Source organism: Mauremys mutica, chromosome 3, assembly GCF_020497125.1.
Source record: "Mauremys mutica isolate MM-2020 ecotype Southern chromosome 3, ASM2049712v1, whole genome shotgun sequence".
NCBI classification, from domain to species: domain Eukaryota; kingdom Metazoa; phylum Chordata; order Testudines; family Geoemydidae; genus Mauremys; species Mauremys mutica.
Window position 1 is genome coordinate 25,628,699 of NC_059074.1, and position 19,948 is coordinate 25,648,646.

At 44.8% G+C, this 19,948-nt stretch overlaps 1 protein-coding gene across 7 annotated transcripts in view; it reads right to left on the bottom strand.

The window, feature by feature from the left end:
* KCNS3 (potassium voltage-gated channel modifier subfamily S member 3) overlaps nt 1-19,948 on the bottom strand; it is a 71,898-nt gene that overhangs the window by 41,351 nt on the left and 10,599 nt on the right. For 6 of the 7 annotated variants that reach the window (XM_045008795.1, XM_045008797.1, XM_045008792.1 and 3 more), the window contains one exon: nt 693-873. The gene's annotated coding sequence lies outside the window, so the exon portion shown is untranslated. Of the gene's footprint in view, nt 1-692; nt 874-1,013; nt 1,032-19,948 lie in introns of those variants that run through there. The other variant, XM_045008796.1, reaches the window with a different exon arrangement.

The following is a 19,948-nucleotide window of genomic DNA, read 5'->3' on the forward strand; positions in this document are numbered from 1 at the left end:
TTAGACAATTTAATTCAGTTTTGTTCTTGCTGCAATTATTTTCCAATCTCCATTTATTGTGGAAATGCTACACTGAAAAACAAGAAAGAAATGAAGTGACAAATACATTGTTAACATTTCCGCTAAAGCAGACTTAAATAAGTCTGGTGATTTATCAAATCAGAGTTAGCAAACTTGAATAAAATAGTTTCTGGTTCAGCATGCAACTTTATTTTTTTCTTCATTTATTCTTGCTCTTTTCCTCTAGTACTATCACATTTAAATTAATATTCATTCTGAAAAATACAATGAACTTACAAATGTCGGGACTAAAGGGAAAACATACTCAGACAACTAAACATTTAGGGCCAGATCCTGAGAAGGAGTTAATCAGTTTTGAAATCAAAGGAGGTACATCAATTTAAACCAACTGAAAATTTGGCCCTTAGTATTCCATTCTTTATTATACTATTTGCACCAAGGGGGCATGCTATTATTTCTTACATGATGCCAACACACCTTAATCTATACCCTTCCCTAGAAGAGCATTCTATATTCCTGTCACTCTGGTTGAAAACATTTCAAGAGTCTGTTTTAAACAGCTTATTTTCATTTTCCTTTCCTGCCCTTGCAGACATCTCTCACCCACATTTGGATATCTGCATTCATGAAGATTCCACCATGGGTATTTTGCAACCTGCCTTGCTACTCACCTGTAGTGATGCAAAGTTCCTCCTTAAGACCTACATCAGTTCCAGAAGCACTTCCTACTCTGCCACAGCAGGTGCACTGGTTATGCTGATAAACTGGCATTGAAATGTCATTTCTGGAAAGAGCAGCTTCCAGAGAAGGCACTTCCAGAAATATTTTGTCTCAGCAAGTAAGAAGGGGTACCTGTAGGTAAACACAAGTAAAGGGCATTTTAATATCTATACGCCTTCACCATAAATATATTATTCAGGCTAAATTGGATACAAAAGGCAGATAATATTATACCATATAAAATGTCTGTTGACATTTTTAGGAGACATTACCCTTGACTTTCCTTTGTTAGTTATAAATCTTTACTTCAAAGTCAAAATTGGCTGGCCTGATACTTTCCATGTGATTATGACTTCTGACCAGTGTGACAGTAGAAATCGCTATGAGCTCATGATCTAGGATACTTAGAAGTTCGCTTCCTGTATGTCAATTTAATTTACTTCAACTTAGGATGGCAATCAATTTTGAATGCCACAAGAGAGAAGGTATTCTAGCTCTCCTATGTTAGTGTGCTAATTTATTATTATGCAGATCATGTCTTTTAACTAAATTGTTTGGGGTTTCTTTAGTGGTCCAGTTTGCATGCAGTTGTCCAAGGAAGCAGATTTTTCACACCTATGAACAACGAAGTTATACCAACCTAATTTCCTAGTGTAGACCAGGCCTGAGGATTTGTATTGTGTACATGCAGGTATTTTCAATGAGCACTAACCTGAGTTGGAATGAACTAAACCCCCCACATAGACAAGCCCTAACAATTTTCAGTTATTATCTGCTAAACTGGATCAGGGTAGATACAATTTGATTATTTAAAAAAGATCATTTAAATTTAATATAATTTAAAAAAAATAAACCTATTAAAACTAAATTTGAAATTATGACAACTTATATTAAGGCCTAAATCAATTATAACCTAGTAAACGGTTTTAAAATTAAATTAAAATCTAATATTCAAACAGTATATATTTGCTGCCAAAGTTTTAAAGTTCAATAACTAGTTCATTTAAAGTTGAGAAGCTGACTAGAAGTTGAAAGAGCAGGAGAACATATTTTCCCTCTTCCAATCTAGGGATAAAAATGAGTTGTGAGAGGATGAGCTCTATTACTTCTAAAATCTTGAACGACATGGTGATAAGAAACAATCAATTCAATTCAATTCACCTATTCCCTTTATTTAATAAATCAGTTAGTTTAAACACAAAACATGTTTTCTTTTAACTTTTTTCCTTATGCATCTGCCACATTTAAGGTACTATTATTTAAATAAAAAAAATTAAAATGCTAGTTTTGTGCATTTTTAATTGAATTCCAATTTCCATCTAAGTGCAGCTTGAGACAAGACAACAGGTTAAAAAATATATCACCATCATGTAATAAATAAGACATGACATTCACCATTTTTTAACTTTAAATAAAAGGTACAACATAGAAATCTAAATAAATGTATGTTCAGCTACATAATTGCTTAATAAGGGAGTATAGATATAGTATATCCTCCTGGTTAACAAAAAGTACCAAATTTTAGTATAAAAGCTATTTTTGGTTACGAAGCAACATGTTTTAATTGTTACCACCCAATGACAAATCATCCTTTCTTTAGAAAAAGTATAAATGCAAAACAAGATTAAATCACTAATTTAAATCAAGAGTTCCAGCTTGATTTAAACTATGATTAATTCCCCTGAGCCATCCAAGCCCTCCTAGCTGAATATAAGACAGAGAAATGCATTTTATTTCTATAATTCCATTTAAATGGATGGGAGCTAAGGACATTGAAGTAACAATTCCATGAGAGATGGAGCAAATTCCCAGACCCATTTTGGGGAGACACAGGCTGAGATTTGGATGGAATTTAGATAGCAGAGTATCATGTGAGCATTAAGAATACAGTTAATCCCCTTTCCCCATCACCACCACCACCAGCTCCCTGGGTCACTTGCAACACTTGTATGTGGGTTACAATCCCCGTTCTGAAGCATCTCTGGATTCTACTTGTCTAATACAGAGTTGAATTCCTAGTGACTGCTAAACCTGACATAACCAAAGCTCTACACTGATTCTGCCGTCATGGGGTTGAGATGTTTGTCCCCTGCTCCCAAAATTTGCTCTTCCCTAATGGAAGAATCCTGCCCTGCAGCTTACCAGGGGTTCAACTTTTCACTCATAAAGTGGAGTTCTGACGGAGAGAATCAGTTCTAGTCCACAGCTCCCGCCAGCTCTTACTGGCACTCAGGGCAGCGGCTCTGTGTGAGGCGTGGAGGAAGCTAAACTTGCTGCGCTAAAACTGCAGTTCTACCTCCGCAGCATGAGGGAATGGGACAAGGCAGCAACTTCAGAGCCCCTCTCGCATAAGGTTTGCAGAAATACTGCCTGCAGAGAGGGGATTCCACTGTGTGCAAGGTGCAGCATTCAAGCTAATGAGGCCAGCCACTGGCAGTACGGGGGGAGGAGCAGTTTGAGAGAATTTCCTCCTTCCCCAGCCACTGTGCGTCAGAGAGAGGAAAGGGAGCAAGATGGGAGCACAGGGGGGACTCACAGGGCAGGGGAGAAATAAGGGGGCACAGAAGAAAGGGGAGCTTGCAGAAGTAGAGCTCACAAGTGACACAAGCAGTACATTGATAGAATTACAGAAATCCCCCCCTGCAGAAGAGTAACCCTAATGAATGAGCATATCCCAAAGTAATGGGCAAATCTGGTAACAGGAGGCAGAGGCCTGACAGGGAGAAGCAGAGACTGGAAATGTAATCTCATTTGGCAGATGGGGACCTAGAGTACTCCAAGACAGGGAAAGAGATTGAGAGAAAAGGAAACACAGAAGCAAAACAGATAAGCTCCCACCTGGTAATTGTATCAGAGTCTCTTTCAGCTACCAGTCCAATTGGTAGGGGCAGCCACAGGAAGCTTAGAAAGAACAGCTTCCCTCTCCCTTCCCCCTTTCTCCCCCACCTCCCCAAATTTTTGAACCTCTCACCCTTTTCATTTTTTTAATTTTCCCAGTTGAAAATGTTGGGCAGGGGGGAGGGGAAATAGGAATAAAACCCTGTCAGGGCTGAATCCCCACTCTGGCACTCCGAGTGCAGGAAGTGGGGGCCCGCAAGGATTTTAAAAATTAATACTTGCCCCTCCAGGCTTGTATTACATTCCTAAGGTTACAGCTTCTCTCTGACCTTGGCTTGGTAAACGCTGCCACCACCCAAATGCAAAAAAACCCTTTGAACTCAGGAAGGAGAACTTGTGAATTCCTCCCAGTGGGATACTCTCAAGCCCTTTCACCCCCTCCAGGGAAGAGCTGAGAAAGAAAACTAAGGAAATTAGGAGTGGCTATCAGCTAATCAAACAACATGCACAAACTTCTTAGGACACCAAAAATCCAATCCTGTTCTTAAAAAAGGTACATTTTCTTAAAAACAAAAAGGAAAAAATAAATCTGGAACTTAGGCTTTTTGCTAGATCTCAAAAGAAACAATTAAAAAAATTAAGCACCCAAAATAGCTCTCTTGGGGGTTCAGCTAAAGGTTAAAAGCAAACAAGCATCTGGGGTTAGCACAGAGGAGATCCACAAACCAAAATAAAAAATAAACCTGATTGTGTCTAACTAAACATATCCAAATAATTTCTTATAAGTATGGAAGATGAATTTTCATACCTGGTCAAAGCCTTACACAGCATTTCTGCTTATAGCATTGCTGCTCCGTCCCTGCAGCCCAGAGAACAGACAAAGGGAAAGTTTCTTTCCCAATTTTAAAATTAGCCTTCCCATTGGCTCTTTTGGTCAGGTGCCCACTCCTTTTCTTTTACCTGTCGGCTTGTTAACCCTTTACAGGTAAAGCAAACAGAGAACTGACACCAAGAGGGATTTTACAGGTAACTGGCTGGCTGGGTGTCCATCAAAGGGAGCTACTCCCCCCCGCTTCATGTATCACAAGCCCCTACATAAGGCACAGGTCACCACAGTCATGGGCCACACCAGACTGTTGACCAGATCCTCCACTGGCGTAAATCAGTTGAGCTCCATTGATTTTTAATTGAGCTCTGCTGATTTACACCAGCTGAGGGTCTGGCCCCATATGTTGAGTTTTTAATAGTATCAGTGACAGTGATTTAATTTTCTTTGTGATAGAGAAGCTCCTCCTGTTTAGAGCAGCAGCAATTTCCCCTAGCTGACATGAAGTTAAGCCGTTCTTGCTCTTCTGTTTGAGTACATTTGTATCACTTTGATGCTTTTATTATATCCTGGAGAGTTAGGAAAGAAGAAAATAAAACATAGGCAGCATGTGGCTTTGTTGGGTTTTTTTTTTTTTTTTTTACAACACCCCGTTCTGCATATGCTGACTTGACAAAGTGTTTTCAGCACCATTAACCTTTTGCTTCCATCCCCTCCAGTTTAGCGCTGTCAGAAGCATTGGTAGAGAGCTATACAACTCTGTTCTACCTTTTCATATTTTCTTTTAAATATTACTTTCCCACAGCACATCACATAAGTAGAAACAGAGGATCAGAAGCTAAAACCGTTATGTGCATATAAATCCTTGCCTACATGACAGGTTACTTCGGTATAACTTACATTATTCACACCCCTGAGTGATGTAAATTATACCAACCTAAGCGCTGGTGTATCTCCCACCGATATAGGTACCGTCTCTCACAGAGGCAGGAGTTAAGCCAATGGGAGAGCTCTCTTCCGTCGGCTTAAAGCGCCTCCATCACAAGCACAGCAGCTGCGCTGCTGTACGTGCTGTAGCGTAGATGTAACCTAACTAGCCCTAATTCATATGACTGGTGCCATCAGACCCAAAGGGAGGCCAACAAGACTTCTCACACCTATAAGGGTTGTGGGATCAGGCCCAGAAGTTATTTACCAGAACTGGTAGTTTTAATTCTACAAAAGCAGATGTGTAGCCAGAGAGGGTTTTGTTTATTCATTTTGTACAGCAGACACCTCAATCCCACTTCAGTGGGAAAACAGCTCTTCATTTATGATAATACTGTAAAGCCCTTTAAATGACTTCTTTCAAAATTAAATTGACATGTTTATTTTTAGCAATTGGATGAATTACTGTGCAACCAAGATCAGGGACCCATTGTGCTAAAGCATTGGGCATAGTAAGAGACAGATTGTAAACTGTTCAAGCCAAAGGCTAATTAGATAAGACCAAAAAAGAAGTACTATTATCTCCATTTTATATATGAGAAACCACGGTGCAGAGAGATTACATGATTTATCCACTTCATTTATAGCATAACTACAATCTTACATGTAATAGGAGATTTCGAGATAATAAATTGATAGCAGGAGTTACACTCACTCTGAGTATTTTCCAAAGTCGCATCCCTTTGCGGCCTCTTAGGCCTAATTCTGTCATGTGTATGTAACCCACACACCTCCTGGGTGTGATGTTCTGTCCCATCTAGTGGCACTGAGACCACTTGGAGAGAAAGATTAATGAGTTTGCTCTACAGCCTTTGCTAACAGCCAGTTGGCTTTTAGCTCATGCACTAAGCTCCAGAGGTCCCAGATTCGATCCCGCCCACCGATGAGCGGGGTCTGTCGGCATTACATGTACACTGAGAAGCACCTTGTTCAACGCCTGGAATAAGAGTGTCAGAATTAAATCCTTACATGGTTTTCCACTTCATTCATGGTCCTGAGGCAAATTCTGGTTTCAGACCCAGAATACCTTATCTGAAGTCACTGGAGTGACTCTAGATTTACATCGATGTCAATTCAAATATAACTTGGCTTTATTTGTTTAAATATTACCCACTGGAAATTAATACCTTTGTTCAAATGATACTTTAGTGCCCTGACCTTAACATCTCAGCTTCAATACCAGTGCCACAGAAATACAGGGCCAAATTTTAGCTCTAGGGACATCAAGAGGAGTTTTGCCATCGACTTCAGTGGGCCCAAACATGACTTAATGCCTGGTCAAATCGATTTATTTTTATGCTGATCAAATCAAGAGAAAATTAAATTAAATTTGGGATAACTCAGTATACTAAAGAAATAAGATGAAAATTTTGCCCACTGCTGGCTTATTGAAGTCATTGTAACTAACGGAAGAATGTAGTGCTCAGCAATTCTTTAAAACACTGCACCATTGTTGAACTTGCAGTATATAACTCCTTATTGATTATGCAGATTATTATGCATATTTATAATGGTGCCTCCATTTGAGTACTCATTTGAATAATTCCAGTAAGCAAGTATCTGCCACTTTGGATAATAATCAACATTAATGCACAGAATTCTGGGCAACTGACTCCTGCTTATAAAGGCCCTGATTCAGAGCCCACTGAAGTTCTTCCTTAGACAACAGTGGACTTTGAATCAGGACCAGGTTGCAGGAGGAAGTTTCAAGAGGCCTGGTCAGAGTTCTTTCATGGCACTTATTAAATTATTGCTATTTATTATTTGTATTACCATAGTACCAAGGAGCCCCAGTCATTGTGTGAACAAGAAAGGAATGATTAGGGGTGCTGCTGTAGACATCAGGAGAAAATACTGGAACCTAATTATTTCCAGTTTAGCAATTACATGGCTGCATAAGTGCTAGCCAGAGTCTGTGTGTGGGGGTGGGGGGTAGGGGTCCTCTCCCTACCCACTGCATGGCCTGGTTAAGGCAGTATTACAGCTTTTGCAGTCTGAGGACCTCATAACTGTTTCAAAGGTGCTTCCCATGAGATCCTCTAACTCCAAGGAGGAGCAAAGAAGAGTGGGAATATAGGTGGCTTCACCATGTCCACACTTAGACCAGCTACGGGAGGAGACCACGTGACTTAAAAGGAATGCCTCTGGTGCTCCCACTAGGATAATGTGGATCTACAACACATTCAAGGCAAGGATATGCCGTACAGATACAATCTAGAGCTTAAAGGGTGTCGTGCTGTTTTAATGGCATATTTGTGTTTGCCAAAACGACCATGGTGGGACATGTATTTTTTTTTAAGCATTAATTGCTTAATCTGTCAGTCACAGATAAGGAAAAGGAAGCACTACCATGCTAAAGATTAAATTGATTCATGGTTGGATTCATGTCACAGTGTTTTATTGCTGTATTTTTTAAACACAGCAACCACCTATTGATTTTTAGTATTTTATCTTGTGGCCAATTAGTCTGCAGCTATATACATCCTTGTGCGTGTACATGTAGGCTCTTCAGACTTCTCTCCAGAGTTGAGAAAAGATCTTCAAATTTCAAGGACTTTTCTGCTGAATTGAATAAGCAGAACTAACAAAGGGACAGATCCTGCTACCACGGAAGTCAAGAGCAATATCCCTCTGACTTCAATGGTAGCAGGTTCAGATCCTAACACTATAAACTAACTGAAAAATTTATATATAAGCCCAAGGACAAGATTTTCAAAAGTGACTAGTGATTTGGAGAGTTGCAGTTTTTGGGTTTCCAGTATGAAAAGTCTTCAAGGGGCCTGATTTTCAAAATATGGTGAGCACCCAACCTATACAGTGTCTCAAGCTTGACACCCAAAAGCACTTAAATGGGCCAGATATCTAGAGATATTAGGCACCGAAAAATGCAGGTAGGCACTTAGTAAAATTATCCTTAAGTCACTTATCTGCACCTCTAGGTACCTAGACTACTTTTAAAATCTTGACCTTCACCAGAAAGTTCACATCAGGATTGAAACTTCTCCCATATTTGGGGGCGTTTGGATCTGGGGAAATAAAAGAGAATAAGCAATGTTTGACTGTTTCACTAAGGATATGGCTACACTACAAGCTGAAGTGTAATTGCAGCCTGGGTAGATATACCTGCCTTAGCTATACAGGAGTGAGCAAACTTTTTGGCCCGAGGGCCACATCTGGGTATGGAAATTGTATGACGGGCCATGAATGCTCACAAAATTGGGGGTTGGGGTGTGGAAGGGAATGAGGGCTCCGGCTGGAGATGAGGGGTTGGGGGTGCAGGAGGGTACTTCGGATTGGGACCAATGGGTTTGGAGGGCAGGAGGGGGCTGAGAGCTGGAGCAGGGGGATGGGGCTCAGTAGGGGGTCAGGGGTGAAGGCTCCGGGCAGCACTTACCTCAAACAGCTCCCAGAAGCAGCAGCATGTCCCCCATCCGGCTCCTATGCGGAGGCGTGGCCAGGCGTTACTGCGTGCTGCCCTATCCGCAGGCACCAGCCCTGCAGCTCTCATTGGTTCCTGGCCTACGGTAGCTGCGGGATGGCGCTTACGGTGCGGACAGCGTGTGGAGCCTCCTGGCTGCCCCCATGCATAGGAGCCGGAGTGGGGACATGCCACTGTTTCCAGGAGCAACACGGAGCCATGGCACACACAGAGCGGGGCAAGCCCCTGACCCCTCTCCCCGGCGGGAGCTCTAGGGCCCAATTAAAATTTCTGAAGGATCGGATGCGGCCCCCAGGCTGTAGGTTACCCACCTCAGAATCTGGGGTGGGGCCAAGGATGAGGGTCTTAGGGTGCAGGAGGGGGCCCAGGGTTGGGGTATTGAGGAGTGTGGGAGGGGACTCTGGGCTGGGGCAGGAGGTTGGGGTGCGGGGTCCCAGAGGTTCTTACTGAAGCTCCCAGGAAGCAGTCACCGGGTCCCTGCAGCCCCTAGGTGCATGGGCATCCAAGGAGTTTCCACAGACTGCCCTCACGCCCACAGGCACTGTCCTTGCAGCTCCCATTAGTCACAGTTCCTGGCCAATGGAGCTGCAGAGCCATCACTTGGACAGGGGCAGCACGCAGAGCCTCCCTGGCCACTCATGCACCTAGCGGCCACAAGGACCTGGCAGCTGCTTCCAGGAGGCATATGGAGTTAGGGCCGGCAGGGAGCCTGTCTTAGCCCCAGGGCCCGCTGCGCCGCCGACCAGACTTTTAACAGCCCAGTCAGTGGTGCCGACCAGAGCTACCAGGGTTCCTTTTAACTGGGTACCTGGCAACCCTAAGCATGGCTAAAAATAGCAGTATGGATGTGGCAGTGCAGGCCTCAGCACACGCTTTACAAGTATGCCAGAGGCTCTAGATACCCCCTCACGTTGCTGAAGCCCGCACTGCTACATCTACATTTCTATTCTTACCTTCTGTCAACTCCAGACAACAGGTGTCTAGTGAATGGAGCCGGCAAGGTCGTTTGAGTAGCACACACAAGTGAGAGCTACTAGGTTTGCTCCACCATCCCCATGAAAACTTCCCAGGTATTTCTGAAATGCCTCTTCTTGAGAGGGGACTTATGGTCTCTCTGACCTCTGGGCAGTGGAGTTTACAATTGTAAGCAGAGTGGTCACTGTCATAAGGGATGGGGCATTGCTGGTGGTCTGTTAGAGTTAACACAAGTCACTCAAAGCTCCAGACCATTTGGCGAGGTGGTTTTACTGTGTCGCTGTAACTGTGCACATACATCAGCCAAAGACAAAGTTGAGTGCGGACACATGCACAGGTAGGTTGACACAAGGTAACTTCTGTTGACCTAACTTTATAGCATAGGCCTGGCGTTAGCCATGCTCACAAAGGTATGTCTACCTGAGCTGAAATCACACCTCAGATCGCAATGTAGACATACCATAAGACAAATATGATGAAGGTGAAATTTACCCTTATGCTTCAGGCTAGCAGAAGGCCAATGCATCAATTACATCTCACTTAAACCCTCATATGTTCATCCAATCAGGGAACAAAAATTATACATGTAACTGATGTGACCAATCACAATTACCAACATAGCTCAGTTTTTGTATATCAAATATTGATTATTCATAGTAAAATGTCCACAAGAAATGGAGAGAGGGCAGCTTGTTAAAAAAAAAAAAGTCAAATGTGAATAGTAAGAACATGTGAAGAAATTGCTCTTTGTTTATGGACATCTTGTAAGCAGAAAAAGAAGGTAAATCCACCAAATTATCTGCTCAGCCATAAAATATTTTATGCATTCCATTGGCAATTGTATTCTTTATCCAGTACACTGCATTGCTGCGATGAGTAAACAAAACAACTACTCCACTGTATTTCTCCTGAAATGGATTAAATCCAACCTCCGAGGAGACTTTTTAGTAAATAAACTTTGGGATCAAATCCTGATATTTCATTTTTAATTACATTATGTGTTCTTTATTCAGGTGAAATACATACTGAAGTCAGCGGGAGGTTTTACATATATAAGGATTGCAGAATCTATGCAAATTATTTAAAGTAGTATCTACTCATGCAGATTGCATATTTGCATTTATCTGCTAGTTTTTGTTTTGAGTTGGTTGGCAGTTACAGGATATATGGCTAGATGTGGGTGAAGGGCATGCTGTCTCGTCAGAATGCTACCAGCTCTAGAGGCAGTATTAGAGGGGGTACATTGTGATTGTAGTCCATTATTTTAATTGCTTTCTCATGAACTTTAAACACCCAGGAATGTGATACAATACTACCTAGTTATCTGAATGTCATTTATGTAATAATCAAAAAGATGTACTGTTAACAGTCTTCCTAACACAACAAGACACCCTGGAGAGAACATGCAGTATGCTAATTAATGAGAGACACACCTGATGCAATTTCTCATGGCTCCATCATTTGCATTCTGTTCAGAATACATATAGTGACTCAAAGGTTCAGCATTCAGATAGAAGATCACTATCAACCTGGACTAAGTGGCAGGGGCAGCTCCAGGGACCAGCACGCCAAGCGCATGCCTGGGGCGGCAAGCTGCGGGGGGCGCTCTGCTGGTCATTGCCTTCGGCGGCATGCCTGCAGAGGGTTCACTGGTCCCCCGGCTTTGGCGGACCTCCCACAGGCAAGCCACCGAAGGCAGCCTGCCTGCCGTGCTTGGGGCGGCAAAATACCTAGAGCCGCCCCTGCTGAGTGGAATAGACAGGTTAAAATAATCATGTTTGCTTTAAAGCCCACCTGTGATCCTTGCCAATTTAACAATAACTACAGTGTTGCAAGGATGACACCTTTCAGTTGCCTGAGGCAATGGATCATGTCAAGAGTTTCCTTGAGCTACTTTGCCCCAATTACTGAACTTCACAGAGTGATTTAGGAAGATGAGAAGAACCCGAGTGCATTGTTATGTCGAGGTCAACATCAGCATAGCTGATGATAAAGGAAAAATGTCTCTCTGCAGAGAGACAATAATCTTAGTTGTCAGGAAGCTTTAATGATGCTCTGCTACTATCAGGAGCACAATTTAAAAACAGGATACACTATTTGATGTGACTATTGTAAATTTTAGCTGAAAGAACTCTGTAAGGAGGAAACTTTCCACAGTATGTTGGAATGAGATGGATGTGCTGAATTTCATATTGGGCTCAGTCCTGCAGCATCTGTTCAGGAAATTCTTATTCACGTGAGCAGTCCAATTGATGTGCAATATTATTATGAATATTTATATTATAGTAATGTCTAGAGCCGTGGTTCTCAACTAGGGGCCTGGGGCAGAGGTGAAAGTAAGCCGGTCCGGTCCGGTACAGCGTACCGGCAAGAGCCAGTATGCCGTGCCGGACCGCACCGGCTTCCGCAGCGGGTATTTAAAGGGCTCTGGACTCCCCGATGAGGCACCCAGAGCCCTTTAAATTCCCCCCCCCCCCCCCGCAGCTCTGGCAGCCGCGCTGGGGCTGGGATTTAAAGGGCTCAGAGCTCCCGTGGCTGCGGGGAGCCCAGAGCCCAAATCCCAGCCCCAGCCCAGCCGCCGGAGCTGCGGGGGGGGGGGGGTGTGATTAAAGAGCTCGGGGCTCCGTGGCGGCCGGAGCCCCGGGCCCTTTAATTTGCCCTGGAGCCCCCAGCCACCTTTGTAGCTGGGAGCCCCGGGTTGATTAAAAGGCCCTGGGCCTCCCAGCCACAGCCGGTGCCCCAGGGCCTTTAAATCTTGAGAGGCCACGCCTCTTCCGGATGAGGCCACGCCCCCCTCAGGACTCTGGCAGTACCCGTAAGTCCTGTACATTACTTTCACCCCTGGCCTGGGGCCTCCTGGGAGGCTGCTAGGAGATTTCAGGGGGGCCGCCTCTCTAGAGTCCAGAAAACCAAAGCCCTCCTGCCCAGGACTGCAGCCCGGGGCCCTGAGCCCCACCACACAGGGCTGAAGGCAAAGCCTGAGCAACTTAGTTTTGGGGTGCCCCCTCTGGTGTGGGACCCTGAGTAACTGCCCTGCTTGCTACCTCCTAACGCCAGCCCTGGCTTTCATATGCAGAAAAACAGTTGTGGCACAGCTGGACTATGGAGTTTTTAACTGTATGTTGGGGGGGTGTCAGAAAAAAAAAAAAAAAAAAGGTTGAGAACCCCTGGTCTAGAGGCCCCAAATGAGATAAGGACCCCACTGTGCTAGGCAGTGTGAATTCACATAGTAAGGAGCAATTAAGCCATGAAGAATTAATCATTTAGATAAATGAGACAGACAAACAGACCAAAGGCACAGAGAGGTTAAGTGACTTGTCCAAGGTCACACGGCAGGTCAGTTGTAGATTTGGGAACCAGAACTCAAGTCTCCTGACTCTAAATCCAGTGCTCTGTCCACACTGTTTCCCCAAAGAAACTGGACATAAAGTTAACAGAATACTGGTGCAAGGGGTTTCAGGACTGGGCCTTTAGGCCCACCCGGCCGTTGAATCCATGCAGATGGACCCCTGAACCTGCCAGGAGCCCAGAGAAGTCAAATGATCAGAACAATGATGTAAATGAATCCCTCTCACAAGCAGAGGGTTCCACCCACGTAGATCCAGGGCCTTATTATGCACAACACTGCTTTTACCCCCCAAACTGACAAATTGTGTTGTGATCAATCCTGTGAAGGTTTATATAATGTTTTTTGATCTTCTTATCCCAAACAAAGCCAAGTATTTAGCAACAGTGCAAGCTTTGAAACATTATTCACACACCCCCAGAGTATAATGGATTTTTAGGAGTTAGTATTTGGAGTGACAGATGGCAGAATTTTCTAATAAAGTGAGACTGCACAAATTACTCTTCCCCTTACCAGCACCCAGGCCTCATGTAAAGAAAGGGATATGATCTATAGGGTGAAATTTAAGTGCAAGTCTGAGTGGACCGGGTCAATCAGCACTCTCAAGCTGACCCCTTATATGTCCCTAGACTCAGTGGGCTGGGTCGAGCAGCACTTTCAAGCTACCACCCTCGTATGTTGTAGGTTCAGCACGTTCCTATCCCGACTTTCATGTTACAATTGTTCTGGTAGTAACCTGCTTGATGAGCAAACCCCACAGTATTTTTGAGCCCTATAGGGATTTTCAGCTTAGGTAAGAAGAGTGTTGCTGCAGAGTAAATGGAGAAGCCAAAAACACAAAAAATTAAAGTTCAGCAAGAGCGAGGGAGGGAAGCAACCAGTTTAACCAAAAAAGTTATGTACTGAATAATAGTGATAACCACACAAGGAAAACCTAAACAAACGTAACAGTTACATTATTAAAGATTACAAAAGTCAGATATAGAAAACTATACCTGATCAAACAAGTCAGGGTTAAAAGTTATACCTGAGGTAGAAGAGAGAGAGAGAGAGAGAGAGAGAGTGCACGTGAGCTGGGGTCTCCCCACTCCATGAAGCTTGAACTGGTCGGCATTCCCAGGTAATGGTGGTAGGGCAGAGTCCTGGACACAGGCAGAGCCCCCAGCACGATCAGTCAGGAGAAGATGGAGTCCCAGTGGAACTGATGCAGAGTTTGGATCCAGTCATCAGAACACTTACTTGAGCGTGGGGAGGGGGTTTTTGCAGGGAAACAACAATGGTTCAAGGGAGAACACTAGATTTGTTTATGTAAACTGATGACTCAAGGGTTTTCTTTAGGCTAGACAATAGGAACTGATTATTCCTGGCTATGGGCGGTGTTCCTTCAAGGGAGCTCACAATGCAGTTAGGCAGCTTCAGTATTTTGGATATCAATCAAGGATTCATTACTAGAATTGGTCTGATACCTGCTGAGCTGGGTGTGTACAGGCATAGGTTCATTAACATCTGGAGCAGAGATCCCCCATGATGCAGTGCTTCCCTGCTGTTCTGATCCCAGAGTTCAGTATGGTTCTTGCCTTAGAATCTCTGTTCTCCATTGTGTATGCTAATAGAGATGCCTCCCTGTCCCATCTTTGATACAGATGAGGATAGGGGAGTTATCTTAATCTTGTCACCCTTGTCAGAAGGGGTTTAGGTCTCACACCTCCTTTTTATTGCTTTCTGTAAGTCTTTCTTCTGTTCGGTTTTGGTTCAAGCAGAGGCTGGGGGTGGGAGGGAGAGTGTCCTTCATGAGTCAGACAGGCTGGATACTGTGCTCTGGTTCCCCAAGCACACAGAGCTGACTGGTATCATTACACTGTTGCTAGCACTGGAAAGTGAGTACCACATTCCAAGCACAGATGCAGCCACAGAAAGCACATTAAACAGTGTTCGGGAATCTCAACTGGCTGCCAGTAAGTTTCCAGGTGGAGTTCAAAGAATTGGTTGTTCTTAGCCTGTAATGCCTGAGATGGCTTGGGATCTGGTTGTTTGAGAGATTACTTTTCTTGTCTTGCAATATTGCCACAACTGTTTGTACTTCATTCATTAAAATTCTTCAAACTCATGTGTGTGTGTGTGCGCGTGCATGCATGTGCACACGAGTAAAAAGAGAGCATATTTAAAGAGTACAGTGAAAATGGGATGGAATCACTGAGGATACATGGTAAAAATCAGACTTCTTCAAATTCTGCTTAACAATTCACTTCCTTCGCTATATATCTAATTGCACTTTGCAGACTCAGCACCTGAAATTATATGGGATTTTTTGGATGTTTTGAAATATGTTTACTGCTGAAAGTAATAGTGTTGTTTTGGTTTCTTAGCCAACTCCTAAATCTCCAAGATGTTTATAGAGGCTCTTGAGCAGCAAAAATACTAGTTTACAGTTGCTTCTGTAAATTGTTTCTGTGAAACCTAGGGCACGTCTACACTTGCAAAGTTACAGCGCCGCTCAGAGAGCGCTGAAGGAAAACCATTGTTGTGTATTCCTACTGACAGCTGCCTGTGCAATATCATGTATCAGAGGGGTAGCCGTGTTAGTCTGGATCTGTAAAAGCAACAAAGAATCCTGTGGCACCTTATAGACTAACAGACGTTTTGCAGCATGAGCTTTCGTGGGTGAATACCCACTTCTTCAGATGCAAGAAGAAGTGGGTATTCACCCACGAAAGCTCATGCTGCAAAACGTCTGTTAGTCTATAAGGTGCCACAGGATTCTTTGTTGCAATATCATGTTCACACTTGCAGCACTATTCGGAGCAGTGCACTCGGGGTAGCTATCCCACAGAGCACCTCTTTCTCTTTTGCCACTAAGACTTGTGGGAAGGCAGAAGGGGTCACAGGGCATCCTGGGTCCTGTCCCAATTCCCCGTGATACATTGCTTCACATCCCAGCAATCCCTGTGCTTCAGTCTGCATTTGGTGCCATCTTTCAACAGTTTGTGTATTGTGCGCCCTGCCTCTTCAGTCTGCAGGAATGGCTCCTGAGCTGTTGACTAGTATGCTGCTCGCACTGTCCAACATGTCATGAGTGGCAGTGGAGTTATTCCTTAAACTACAAAGGCAAGAGGAGTGTGACATTGATCTCACCACGCATACTAGCTACGACAGGAGATTGCTTGTGGCGTTCACGGAGGTGCTGACCACAGTGGATCTCTGCTTTTGGGTTTGGGAAACAAGCACTGAGTGGTGGGATCACATTGTGATGCATGTCAGGGATGATGAGCAGTGGCTGCAGAACTTTCACATGAGGAAAGGCACATTCCTGGGACTGTGTGATGAGCTCGCCCCAGTCCTGCAGCGCAAGGACATGAGGGACATGAGAATGAGAACTGCCCTGTCACTGGAGAAGTGTGTGGTGATTGCACTGTGGAAGCTGGCGACACAAGACTGCTACCAATTGGTCTCTAACCAGTTCAGAGTGGGAAGGTCAACCATTGGAGTCATGTTGATGGAAGTGTGCAGAGCCATTAATCGCATCCTGCTCCGAAAGACTGACTCTAGGCAACGTGTGAGACATTATGGATGGCTTTGCACAAATGGGCTTCCCTAACTGCAGAGGGTGATCGATGGCACGCACATTCCAATTCTGGCACCAGACCATCTAGCCACCAATACATTAGAGGGGCAGAGTGTGGGGCCACAAGGATGAGGGATGCTTTGAGGCAGCAGCTTGAAGCTGAAAGCCACTAATATTTGTTGCTATACTCAGGATTGCAGTGCTTGTAAATTTAGGAGGTGATTGATGCACATGATGCAAGAAGGGGCTTTAACATAATTGTATGTTGCTTTCACTTAATAGAATAAACGAACAATTATTTTACTGAAAGACAACAACCAGAGGAGAGAGTCAAATGAAAAAAATCATCAACAAGAAGGGGGATGGGGAAAGGGAAGATCTCAAGAGGAGGAGGGGTCCTGTGACAGCTACAGATTTGTGTATGTCCAAGGATCATACCCAACCTTCTCCTTTGGAGTACAATGCAGCGAGTGCTGTACTTCAGCAGGGTCAAACTGCAGAGGGACGGGTGTTGAGTGCAGTGGGTAGTGGGAGTCCATACTGCTGGACTGTGAGGAGGGAGGAGCGGGATGCTGCAGGTAGAGAGTGGAGCCAGGAGGTTGACAGCAGTTTGTTGGCGGTGTAGGGGGAGCATATGGGAAAGAGTTTTGTGACAGCGGCTGCAGGGGAGAACAGGCATGGAGCTGCTCGGTTTGAAGAGCTAATACCGCCTGGAGAGTGTCCACTTGGCTCTCCATAACTGTTAAGAGCCACTCTGTGGCTTCTTTCCGGTGAGCTACGTTCTCCTTTCGGTCCCTCTTCTCACTGTCCCGCCACTCCTTCAATTCTTTTCCTCAGCGGTGGAGTGCATCATAACCTCATGTATAAAGTCCTCCTTAGTTCTTCCTGGATGCTTTCTAATTCTGTGCAGCCGTTCTACTGCTGATCAAGAGGGAGGCTGTGCTCCCAAGGTCATCTCTGTGAAGTTTAAATGCAACATTTTACAGAAGCAGTATTGTTTGCAACACACACAACACTGTTTCAGTGCTTTAAAACACAGCCAGTACTCACAGACCTGTCACTAACTGGCTGACTCCAGGCAAGCACACATGAGCTGCAAGACCCCCAAAATGGTGAGCAGCCGCAGGGGCAGGGTAAATCACTGTTCCCAGACCCTGCTGTACTGGGCACATGGATCTTGGGCACTTGGGTGGGCCTGATAATCATTCCTGTCCCCACACTTTCCACAGGATGTGTTCATTATGGAAGAAATCTCGCTGCTGAGGGTGAGCAGGGAATCAAGGGAGGGTCTTCGCCAAGCCTGCAGCTTCTACAGCTTTACCTATGCAGCTCGCCTGTGTGCAGCAATGGTCCCCGCCACCGGTCACGGCAAAGTGGCACGGGAAAGTTACCATTACTGGGGCAAGAAACAAAGCAGCTCTGCCGAGGAACCTGTGGCAGCGGATTGCCCAGTATCTCCTCGAGAGTTTCCTGGAGATCTCTGAGGGAGATTCCCAGGAAGTGAAGGAGTGCATCAACAGCCTGTTCCGCCGCTCAAGCTAGGCATGAGGGGCAGACAAACCTGCTTTCTGCAACCTTCCTGCCCCCAACAACTCAGTTCAGCAATTCCCAGAATCAGATCCACTTACCAGGGGCCTCCTCTCCTGTCTGTGCTTCACCAATATCTGACTGCTGTGACTGGCTAGGCTCCTCCGGGGTAGAGAAGAGCTCCTGATTGCATGCATCTCTGGCCTCCAAGTCATCCTCTGCTCTGGGACCCCCTTCACCCAATATTGCCTCCTCCTGGCTCGGTCCACTCTCGACTGGCACACAAGCCAACAAAGTTTCCATAGGGCCCTTCGCACTGTAGGTGGGGTCGCCACAGAGTATCGCATCCAGCTCTTTGTAGAACCATCAGGTCGTGGGCTCAGCACCGGAGTGGTAGGAGTTCCGCAGCTCCTTCACTTTGACTCTGCACTGCAATGTGTTCCGGTCACAGCTGCTTTGTATCATGCATCTAGAAATCTGTCCATAGGTATCATAATTCTGATGGCTGGAGTGCAGCTGTGACTGCACTGCCTTCTCTCCCCAAATGCCGATGAGGTCCAGCAGCTCGGCATTGCTCCAAGCGAGGGATCTCCTGGTGTGTGGAGCAGGACCGGCCACCTGGAAAGATGCACTGAAACTATGGCACGCATCACCGAGCAAACAGGAAGGGGACTTTCAAATTTGCAAAAGGAATGTACGGAGTGGGGCTGACGGTTGTTCACCTGAGGGCAGTAGAGTTCAAACCAATGGCCAGAGAGGTGAGAAAAGGCATTGTGGGACTCCTGGAGGCCAATCGCAGTGTTGTAATCACCACAGTGTCTACACTGGCATCGCAGCGCTGTAGCCTCAGCGCAGAAAGCTGTACACCTCTCATCCGGGTGGGTTTTTTAGAGCGCTGCATCTGCGCAGTTTCTGTGCACTAAGTGGCTTGGCAGTGTGTGTGCCTAGGGAGTTACAGTGCTCAAAACTGCTTTACTGAGCACAAACTTGCCAGTGTAGACAGGGCCCTAATAAACATGTAAAACACTCTGCTTTAAGGAGTTTTTGACTAACTAAAGTGGGAGGCCTAGAGATGGGCCTGAACCACACTTTCAAGTCCAAATGACCTCAAATTTTGAATTCTGTTTAGATCCATCAAAATCCATGTTTCACTTCCAGGGTTCAGAAGCTAAGTGAAACTCATCCCCACCTCTACTTAGGATCCTCAATCTTTTTGGATCGGAGAGCTTCGTGGGGCACCTATTCACCATTACTATTTATGAGGCCACCATCCTCCAACCCCCACTTTAGGTCTTCAGGAAGGAATTACCTGTCTGGTCACCCCACTAAGCAGAAATGGGTTTCCTTGAATATTCCTGCTGTTCATTTAAACTTCACTGTTTCCACAATCATTCAGCCAGAAAAAGCATTTGCAAGAATATCTGTGGATCGCGAACACAGAAAGGATCTGAACACAGACACAGCAACTGATTGTTCTGTTCGGGTGAATATTCATAGAGACATGTTTGAGGCATTATCCCAGCTCTAATCATAACTAATAAAGAGAAGAAATTGCCTGCAAATAAGTAGTTTATTAAATACTACTAGTAAACACTGATGCAATACATCTCACCAGCTCCATTAACATTATCATGTATCATCTCTGCAAGTAGAATTAAGTAGCTATTAATACATTTTAATATGCAGGAAAATGCTGCACATTGGCAC